The sequence below is a fragment of the Peromyscus eremicus genome, chromosome 20 (assembly GCF_949786415.1).
Source record: "Peromyscus eremicus chromosome 20, PerEre_H2_v1, whole genome shotgun sequence".
Lineage (NCBI taxonomy): Eukaryota > Metazoa > Chordata > Mammalia > Rodentia > Cricetidae > Peromyscus > Peromyscus eremicus.
The window spans coordinates 15,854,071-15,865,299 of NC_081436.1; the positions used below are offsets into that span (position 1 = coordinate 15,854,071).

General features: G+C 43.4%; 1 long non-coding RNA gene across 1 annotated transcript; it reads right to left on the reverse strand.

Annotated features, from left to right (window-relative positions):
• Window positions 1-884: 884 nt before the first annotated feature.
• On the reverse strand, window positions 885-7,913 carry LOC131896584 (uncharacterized). Its single transcript, XR_009375464.1, has 4 exons — window positions 7,710-7,913; window positions 6,139-6,282; window positions 3,634-3,905; window positions 885-2,907 (listed from the first exon to the last, which is right to left on the reverse strand). It is a non-coding gene; the product is annotated as an uncharacterized LOC131896584 (long non-coding RNA).
• Window positions 7,914-11,229: the final 3,316 nt, after the last annotated feature.

An 11,229-nucleotide genomic window follows, 5' to 3' on the forward strand; every position in this document is an offset into this window, starting at 1 on the left:
TTCAATGGTGGCCCGGCAGACCAGGCATCTAGTCTGTGTACCACATTGTTTCACAGAGACGTAGGTCCTACTTGGACATTTTCTAGAGGTATCCCAGGAAGAAAGCCCAGAAAGTATGGTGCTGGTTTAACTGGGTTGTGAATCAGAACATAGAGTGACCCTTTCTTAATGACTATTGTGTACATTAGCATTTTATGGGAATCAAGGTATCCTACAATCAAAAAAAAAACCTGTGAACTCATCATTCACTCATGTTCTCTTGTTAATATCATGTTATTACATGTATATGGGTGCTTTGTTTGCATGTGTATCTGTGCACCACATGCATGCCCGGCGCCCACAGAAACCAGAAGAGGGTACTGAATCCTCTGAGGCTGGAATTAGAGACCATTGTGAGCCACCTTGCGGGTGCTGGGAATCGAACTCAGGTCCTCTGGAAGAGCAGCCAGTTCTCTTAACTGCTATGCCAACTCTCTAGTCCCCGTTTGCTTACGTTTTAAAAATTATGCACACTGACAACCAAACCAGTGTCTGGGGTGACACTTGCAGTTAGTTGGTTCAGCAGGATGTACCTGGAGCAGCTACAGGCTCAGGGAGCCGCTCCTTCATTCTGCACATGCGTTCTCTGTCTAACATTGGAAGCCACTGGAACCTGCCATACTCAAGTTGTCATCTTTATTAAGTGACACTTTTGCTTTCCTCCACCCACCCCACCCCCCAGTTTTCCAGCTTGAGCCACTTATATTCCTCAGTGTTTTAAGATGATATATATATATATATATATATATATATATATATATATATATATATATATATATATATATATATCGCCATTGATGGACACAGAAGTGTAAGCTACCCCCTGGTGATATGGGACCACAGAGCACTGGAAAGGAGCTATGGTGGTCTGGAGGGTCTGCCAGGGCCCACTCTGCTTCAAACACCCAAGGAGGATCTCTGAATTTTTGAATCACACACTGAGATTTCTGCTTGGGAAAGCATCAGGGTGAAGAGACAGGACCTTGCTATCATGATTCCAGGGCTCCATGGCAGCTTCCCAAAGAAGCTGAGCCACTAGGGGCAGGTGCTTAGACTACCCAGTAATCCCACAGTTGCTCTCTCTAAAGGCAGGCGTGACGTGATACCTCCCCCAGCCATGTTTTAAGATTAAGTGAATGGCCCATAATTGCTTGCTGCCTGCAGACAGCGCTCAGCCCGCCACACAGCTCCCTGCTATCGATTGCTCTGCCTGCTCTGCTCTGGCCTGCTTGATGGATAGAGGGCTTTCCTGGGTGCTGTGTTTATTAACTTGATGAAGTAGCTCCCTTCCCCAAAGCCCTTCCTTTTCACACTCTACCAGAAAGCCCAGAAGGTACCCTTTGGCTATGAGACCATGGAAATCAGCAGGTTCTTAGCTACCAGAATGCATATCCATAGCCAGGCTACAGGACCCAGCTTTAACTTTGGCCACAATGGGCCTGCTTGGGGCCTAGGTAGAATGGTCTTCCTGGTGTTGATTCTTTCTTTGTTCTACGGTGTCTTTAGGCTTCTGGAAGCAAGCAGTCTCTTTCTGTGTGCTTGTTCTAGAGCCAGTTATGTGCTTGTTGGCTTATTCTTGACTGCTTGCTCTCCACCAGATACCCACTCACCAAGATGTCTGCTCCCCGGCCAGAGTCAGAAAGCCCTGCTGGAAATGGCAAGAGATTCTCTGGCCCATCAACACGCTAATGTGTAAGTCGACCCCTGACAGTGGACCACCCTGCAGAGGCTATTTATCTGATCGCAGTCATCACAGTCTCTCTTAGGTCTGTTCAAAAGCTGCTTTTCTCTACAGTGTTCACCTGTGTACAGCATTAGCTGGGGATGTGTCTGACCCACTCATTCTTTATCTATCTTACTATTCTGAAAAAAAAAATTCTAATTTATTTAGTCTCTTCTCTGTGTGAGTGAACTTGGTCCATTTGTTACAGGCTTGGTCCTCAGTTCATTTGTTTTTTTGGAAGTGGTGCGACCTTCAAGAGGAGAGTCAAGGGGTGGAGGTTAGGTTATGGTCAGTGTGTCCTCAAAGGCATTGTGGGATTCCTGCGTCTTCCCTCTTTGTCCCCTGGATGCTGTGAGTTGAGCAGCTTGTTCTGTCTGCTGCTCCAGACACATGGTGTCCTATGCTGACGTAAGTACAAAGAAACAGGGCCACAGACAGTGGATTCAGAGCTCAGACATTATTAGACGCCATGCCATTGTTCCTCTTCCTAACTTGATTTCCAGTGGGAAGCCCACGGACACAGGGTGCCAGCCCTTTGAGCAGGACATTGTTTTCTCTTTTGGGGGAATAAGACAGGGCAGAATCAGCAACTCCCAGGCACATGGAGTTTTGGAAAGTGAGGGACAGAGGCTACAGTTTACACCAACTGTTGCATTTCTGGCTCCGCGTTTGCATCTTACAAGAGCCAAATGAAACTCACTGGAAGTCTCCCACGTTCTGGGTGTTTTGAAGCCTGAAGCTTGGCATTGGGAGCACTGATGTAGGATGTGTAGATTCTGTAAACACTTGACATTGAATTTGCAGAAGGAAAACAATCAACCTGGCTCTTTAGAGACGCTAAGGCAGGTATGCATAGCTGTGGGGCTTGTAATTCACAGCTATTAAATTCCTTAGAGAGGTGATAAAACTTCTTCCTGGGGTAAGAAAGTAGGGGAGGAGATGAAGAGAAGTGTAAATGCACTTTCCAATGACGAGCTTTGATACAGTTTGGGGATGAGAAGTGATGAGGAGCTATCAGCTTGGGATTCACACATAATCAGTTCTGCAACTAGTCCCACCAAGCAGGCTCCAAGACTGCCACAGCAGAAGAGACACAGAGGCCAACTGGGAAGGTTCCGGCTCTAGTCTCAACGTATGTTTTCATTCTAAGGGACACAAGGAAAAGATTTTTAAAATGTAATGTATCAATATCTATCTATCTATCTATCTATCTATCTATCTATCTATCTATCTATCTATCTATCTATCTATCATCTATAATCTATTATCCATCTGTCTATCTATCTATCTATCTATCTATCTATCTATCTATCTATCTATCTATCTATCTATCTCTATCATCTATCTATAATCTATTATCTATCTATCGATCTATCATCTATCTATAATCTATTATTTATCTATCTATCTATCATTTAGCTATTATCTATTTATCTATCTATCAACTTAGCAAATCACTTATTTTAAAAACATAAATTCAAGTATCAATTTGCATTTAGAAAAAAACCCCTCAGTTTCCTGAGAGCCAGTAGCCAAATGAGTGGATAAACACTTGGATTAAAATGGCTTAGTCTGCTGTGTAAGGTTCTCAGGAAACATGTCTCCTAGCACTCCCTGGCCCTGCCCACTCTCTATATATATAGTTTCTGGTCCATGGGAGACAAGACCCTCCAAGAGAGCAGGCCTGGGTACAGGACTGCGCACTGGTTCCTAGTCACAGTGGGAAGGTGACTCCCCTTCAGTCTAGTTGGTAAACACTCTCAGTCTGACATGAAATACATTTTTTTGAATTTCTCAGGAAAATCTCTTCAAAATGCTTTCCCAAAGAGAATGCCACCAGGAGGCATAAATTTAAATGTTTCAGTTTTTACCTGAAGTTTCTGTGTGAACAAAAGGGTTCTGAATGTGTGCTCCATCATCATTTCAAGAGCTCTTGCTCGCTAAGACACAGGGTAGAAGCGGTGTGTTCTTCCAGACAATTTGAAAAGTAGTGATCATGGAGACAGAGAAAAGCTTTAATTTTTCTATCCTTTTATCTTGCAGGTTGTCATGAATAATACTTGGATGGCTGCTACTGTGCCGTACTTCAGATTAACAGGGCAGGCAGCATGTTGCAGGCCTGGCTGTGGCATGTAGGGGGGACCTGAAACAAGAGGAAAAGGGAAGGGAAGGCCCACCTCTCTGTGCCTGAGTGTCTGAGTGGAGTGTGCTCAGTGCCTAGGCTTTAGCTTAGCCATCACAAATGTGCCAGAACCACAACCTGAACATAAGGGCTTTGGGGTTTTGGTGGGGCAATACGAAGGTTGCTAGGGATGTGGCCACATACAAAGTACAGGGAAGCCCTGTCTATGCTGGAATCTGGGAGTGTGGTAGCATGCAGTGTGCATGTTGGGTGCTGGAGAAGCCGAGTCCACACTGGGTGCTAGGGAAACAGTATCTGTGCAAGGGACTGGGATGTGGCCACGTGCAGGGTTCAGGGAGGGGCATCCATGCAGGTGCTGGCCTTTTATTGCTTTGCTTCTCCTCTCACTGAAGCATCAGGAGCCCAGTGTATGTGGAGGGTGAGACCTGTGGACTGTGGGGAGCCGGTGTGCAGGATCCTGACCCTACTTGTTGACTGGTTGGCTGAGAGTTAAGATACCCGGACTCATGTAACTGTGCCAGTGGGGAAGTCCATCGACCAGGGCCATATTGTGCTCCTCTGACAGTCAGGACCAAGTCAGCTTCCTATCATCTCCAAAAAGAAAGAAATGATTATAGTTCAAAGGAGTGACCATCTCAACGGAGCCAGAAACCATGATCTGGGATCCATCATTCTGGGTCTCAGAGACATTCTTACTTAGCTGCCCTCTGAAGATGTCATCTGGCTGGTGTTCATGTATGTGGATCTCTGAAAGTCCACTATATAGAAAGGCAGCCTATTAGGACTGTCATCACTCAGTGCAGTCGTTGGCAATAAACAGACTACCAAGAAATCTCTGAGTGACTCAGTTAGGATTCCAAACCTTTTACACCTTAGTCTGTAAAGAGACATATTTTTTTTGCAGCAGCATCTTTTAGGAAGAGGGAGGAGTCCTGACAGCCATAGACTGAGCTGTGAAGGGCCATTTCTCCAATTAACTCTTCCAGGAGCTTCAACTCACTATGGTGGCCAAATAAGAACCATAAATGTGGATATCTCCACCCACAGCCCTGTGCTTTTCCAAGGATAGGTGGTTGCACTTGATTATGGCAGCAAAAAGTATATATCTCTACCTCTTCTTCCATAGATCATTGCATGGCTTTAGCCTTGAGGGGAGAAAAATCTAATTTGCATTTCCACCAGTAAGGAGTTTCTTAGCCATTTTACTGCACCCTCCTTAACATCGAATATTATGCCGCTAAATTGCCAATTTGAAAGATGAAAGAAAAAAAAAAACATGTATTGTTCTCATTTGCATTTTAAATCACTGTGTGCCTGAGTGCTTCTGCTATGTGACTCATTTGCTCAAATGCCTCCCTTCATGGTTGCTAAGCACATCCCACATGTGGAGGATGTTAGCGTTTTCCTTATGTGCTGCTGATCTCCTCAATACACACCTTGTCTTTTACTGTCTGAAGAAAGATGAAAGCTTGACCTTACAACAATAAGTAGTAATGAGCTAAACTCTCAGTTAAATGACAAAGACTACTGGATTAGGTTCAAGCACAAATACACTAATGGGAGACACATGTGGAATAGCAAGGTGATGTGATGGGGATTGTAATAAGGCAGAGGTACCACTCACCAGCCATTAGTTACTGAATGGAACCAGACTTCCCCTGGGAACCCTATAGTATGGATTTCCCTCTATGCAACTTCTCAGGGGGCACTTTTCAGATAAAATTCCTGTGTATGTATGTGTGTGTATGTGTGTGTGTGTGTGTGTGTGTGTGTGTGTGTGTGTGTGTGTGTGTGTAGATGCATACCTGCTTGTGTGTAGTATGGGTATATGTATGTATGCATAGACACGTATGTACAAATCTGCATGTGCATGTGGAAGCCTAAAGGTGGTTGTCTTCTTCAACAGATACCTGCTTTATTTTCTGAGACAGGGCCTCTTACGGAACCTGGGACTCCCCAATTTTGGCTCAGGTACTCTACTGTCTCCTCTTCTCCAGTGTTAGGATTATAGGTATGTGCTAATGTGCCCAGCTCTTTTCACATGAGTTCTGGGCTGTGAACTCAGGCTCTCATGCCTGAACAGTAAGCACAATAATATCTGTATTCCAGCCAGACCATAGGCTCATGGAAAACAGTCTGCATCATTCACTGTGAATTGTTAAGTGGTGGACAATCAATCTCTTTTGAATTCTGACCTCAATCCTATGTCTAACTTTTATCATGCCCAACTTACAAGTGAAGAACCAGGCTGAAGGGGTCATACTCCTTCCCAGAATCTCATGTCTTCTGGACAAATGATACAGGGCAAGGGAAGCCTTGGTTTGATTGATGACCAAATACTGCCCTGACCTGAAAGTCCAGGACCCAGAATTTAGAACTGAAACAAAGAGAGAAATGCAGAAAGAGTGAGTGCATGTGCCCATTAATACAAACTCCAGGAAAGCTTAGGGCAGGAATATTTAATAGAGAAAGACAGAGCATGTTTACTGATTATAAGGATTTTGCTCAGCAGAGGAGACCAGTTCTTGAACACTTTGTGCTAAATAACACCATGTAAACAGACTCAAAACCATCTTTAGACATATAGACACAATTGAGCAGAAACCCATTACAGAAGAATACATGTCCCAGATTTTGTCCAATACACAAAGAATAAATGAAGCACCAGATGAATGTGAATAGTTTAACTAAAAGTGTTGTAATCACACCTTTCTACGCAGGATTGCATCACACAAAAATTTATATTATCCTTTCAAGCTGTTATGAAATATTTTCAAATTAGTGATTATATGTTAGGACCATAAAATAATGTGAATTAAATCTAATGCATTAAAGTAGAAATGAAAATTTAAAAATACATGGAGAAAATTGCTTGCTAAGTTAAAATAATAAATAAAAATCTCACTAAGATGACAAGTGAGTCCAAGATTCACATAAGCAAGAGGGGGAAAACAACATGGGCTTTGCCAATCCGGATGAAGTCTCCAGTGCAGAGTCCTAAGGTGCAGCCCATGTGTAGCTTGGAAGACAGAAGGATCTCTTTGGAAGCTTGATTCAAGGATGACTCTATATCTTACTGTTCTAATGTTGCTTTGGTGAACAATTAATTCTATGTCTCACAGTAGGGAGCAGCAGTCTCATTAGAAGGCTTGACACTGGGCGTTGGTCACCTGCTCCCTGTTATTCTTTGAAGTTATGGGGAAGTGCTTTACCTACAAGACCTTACATTTCAATGGAAGCAGACAGCTTGCTGTCCATCAGGCTGGCCTAGGCTAAGGACAGGTTTGTCTTAGCAGTTGTTGTCTAGCCAGCTGTCTTAGTCACTATTCTATTGCTGTAAAGAGACACTATGGTCAAGGCTTTTTTTTTTAAAAAATATAAAAGAAAGCATTTAATTTGGGGCTCGCTTACAGTTTCAGAGGCTTAGCCCATTATCATCATGGCGGGGAGCATGGTGGCAGATGTGGCAGGCATGGTGCTAGAGAAGTAGTTGAGAACAACATCCTGATCTGCAGGCAGAGAGGAGAGAGAGAGAGAGAGAGAGAGAGAGAGAGAGAGAGAGAGAGAGAGAGAGATTGGGCCTGGCTAGGGCTTTTGAAACCTCAAACCTACTCTCAGTGATGTACTTTCTCCAATAAGGCCACACCCCCTAATCATTGTAATCCTTCTCAAATAGTGCCACCCCCTGATGACTAAGCATTCAAATATATCAGCCTATGAGGGGCACTCTCACTCAAACCACCACATTTCACTCCCTGGCCCCCAATAGGCTTATAACCATATTATAATGCAAAAAATACATACACTCCAACTTCAAAAGTCCCCATACACTATCACAGTCTCAACACTGGTTAAAGTCCAAACTTCGAAGTCCCTTCTGAGACCCATGGCAATCTCTTAACTAAAACCTCCCTGTAAAATCAAAATCAAAAAACAGACTACACACTTCAAACATAAAAGTGGCACAGAATATACATTATTTTTCTGAAAGGGAGTAAGTATAGTGAAGAAATACTGGACCAAAGCAAGACATAAACTCATCAAAGAAAACTCCAAATTCTGCATCTCATTGTGTGATGTCAAAACATTCTTTAGAACTCCAACTATTTTCAGTTTTGTTGACTTCAACACACTTCTCTCTCTTGGGCTGGTTCTACTCCCAGTCTGCTTATTTCCTTGGTAGGTATCTCCTATATCTTGGCTTCTCTAAGGCAATCTAAGCCTTACCTTCACAATTTGATGAAATGGCCTCTCTAGGCCTCCATGCAGGGACAGCCCTGACACACATCTGACTTCAGTGGCTTTCCTTAGGCATGGAGGGAGATTCCACAAGCCCCTTCTTGCATCCTTGATTCACAAGCTAGAGCCATGAGAGTAAAGCTGACAAATTCTACTGCTTGACGATGCTGGAACTTGGACCCCTCTTCCAATAACGATTGCCTCAGTTTTCTGTAGTTGATGCTTTCCTTTACTGTTTAAGCTTCCTTTAATTCCTTTTCACATGTTGGAAGCTTTCAGTGGGCTCTTGACCTGAGGTCACCACTCTCTTTATTCTATTTAGCATCAGGTTTTTCTTTACACTTCTTGTCTCCTTGAGCACTGGACCTGGGTCTATCCAAACATTTCCTGATACTCATTTTCTCCTCACACTACGCGTTTTTGTATTTTCCTTTGTCTAGCTTGTTCCTTTTCAGTATAGATCTACATAAGAATGACCACTAATAATCATATGACAGAGTCAATACTAGGCTGTCTTGAAATTCCCTCTGCCAAGGTCATTAATCCAGAACTCTCCAATTTAGTCTCAGACAGATTCTTAGGACAAGAGCAAAAGACAGCCATATCCTTTGCCAAGATATCACAAGAATGGTCTCTAGTACACTTATTAATATTCTTTCCCTCTGAAACAACTTGAGCTGGGCCACCACCGTTTAAATTACCCTCAGCATTGTCTTCCATGCTCCTACTAGGATGGTCCACTAATCTCCACTTAAAGTATTCAAGCACTTTTCTAGCCCAAAGTCCCAAAGTCTTCCACATTCCTCCAACAAATAGCAATACTCCAGTCCCTGGTACCAACTTCCATCTTATCACTGTTCTATTGCTGTGAAGAGATACCACAGCCAAGGCAATTTTTTATAAGAGAAAGCCTGTAATTGGGGACTTACTTACAGTTTCAGAGGGTTAGTCTATTATCATCATGGTGGTGAGCATGGCGACAGGCAGGCAGGCATGGTGCTGGGGAAGTAGCTAGAGGTCTATATCCTGATCCGCAATCAGAGGAAAAGACATGAGGCCTGGCTTGGGATTTTGAAATCTCAAAGCCCACCCCTAGTGATGAACTTTCTCCATACAAGGCCACACTTCATAACGCTTCTTAAACAATGCCACCCTCTAATGACTAAACATCAAACCATGTAAACCTATGGGAGCCATTCTTATTCAATTCACCACACCAGGGATCCTTCCTCACCATCTCTGCCTCCTCTCAGAGAGTTTCCTGAGGAGCACAGTCCTGTGCATTAGGAATCTCTAGAATCCAATGGAGAACTCCCCTCTATCCTCAAAGCAAGAAATCCTAGATGACCTAAAACCAATAATGGGATATATATGGATTCATCAGAGAAAGGAGTACCAAGTGGGGGGAGAGAGGGAGGTGTATTAAAAGAAAACAGCTATGATCCAATTCCTCTGCAGCAGTTGCTTCTGAATTCATGCACAGGAAGGAATTAGAAATGGCAATGCTGGCAAACTGCCACAGAATTAATGGGGGCAGCTTGAGAGTGAGGGGCTTTCAGGGAAGCTGGTTTAGGGGGACCAGTCCTATGAAGACTTTCCCTTTAGAAGCCTCACTAGACTCTCACAATGAGAACCAGAGGATACGCTTCTGGGGCCCTGAGCACTGGCAAGGGAAGAAGTGGGAATCACTGTGAAACACCAGATCCTGGGAAAAGGACCCGCCAACCACCTAATCTGTATACTAAACACAATCCCAGTCAGTCTCCCAGGAAAACATATGATATAATCAAAGAAACTCGAACATTTACACAGAAATACAGAGTACCTGGATCAATCCAGATATATGTAAGAAATTGGAGAAACAGTGTTACCTAACTTCAAGACTCAGGATGAAGCTTATAATTCGGATGGATGCAGAAAAAAAACAGATGAATGTGGGCCTGGAGAGATGGCTCAGTTATTAAGAGCACTGGCTGCTCTTCCAGAAAGACTAGGTTCAATATCTAACATCCATAGGCAGCTTGCAACTGTCTATAACTCTACCTCTTCTGACCTCCATAGGCATCAGGCATGCATGTGGTACACAGACATCCATGCAGGCAAAACCCCCATACATGTAAATACAAAATGAAATAAATAAAATGAGTAGATGAACAGAATAAGAGGCAGAGCCCAACCAAATATAGTCAGTGAGTTTTTTTGTTTGTTTTTGACAAAGACATACAGGCAATTCAATAAAAAAGCTATAATCCCTTCAGCAAGGGAGGCTAGAACAATAGGAAAACTCATTGTAACAACAATAACAACAAAACAAACAAAAAACAAAAAGCAAGCAAACTGTGTAAGAAACAGTAATCAGGGATAATCAGGTTATCAAGTTGGTTTCTATGATGGGATATGATTGACATTCTATTGTCAACATACATACATTCTGAGAATGAATAGGGAGTAAATGGATGCAGGTTCTGTGGGCTGGGCATCCAACACAAGAGCAGGAACTCATAGGTCATCAGTTGGAGGGTGACCTAGGTGGCAACTGGGACCTGGAGAGATTGGTACGACTCTCTGCTTAGATAATTATAAACATGGATAGTCACACATGGAGCATTTCCCTACATGTGTTCTTCCACATGGATATGAACACACATGGCTGTCCTCTTACTGCCAGCTGAGAAGGAGAAACAGCACCTGAGTGACAGCAACGGCATGTGGCCAGAGCTCAGTCCATGATGCCATTTTCTGCCAGAGAGATCTGAGGGAACCAGCAGATGCTAAGACTGTAATAGGAAACAGGTCAGATGCACACAGAGCTGCTTGTAGGGCCAGGAAGTAAGGAAGTGTTCAAAATCAGCCAACATGTATGGGGACTGAAGGAAAAAACCAGACCCAAGTGGAAGAGAGTGCCCCTAGTGGCTCAAATCAGAAAGATTCCAGAAGCAAAATGAATGAGGTTACTGTGAAGGTTAATTTGACTGTCACCTGTAACCTAGTGGCTGACGGAGACCAAACTCTGTGTCTGTGACAGAATTGCTAGATTAGGTTACCAGAGATGGGAGGACTCATCCTGAGCAAAGGGGGCACCAGT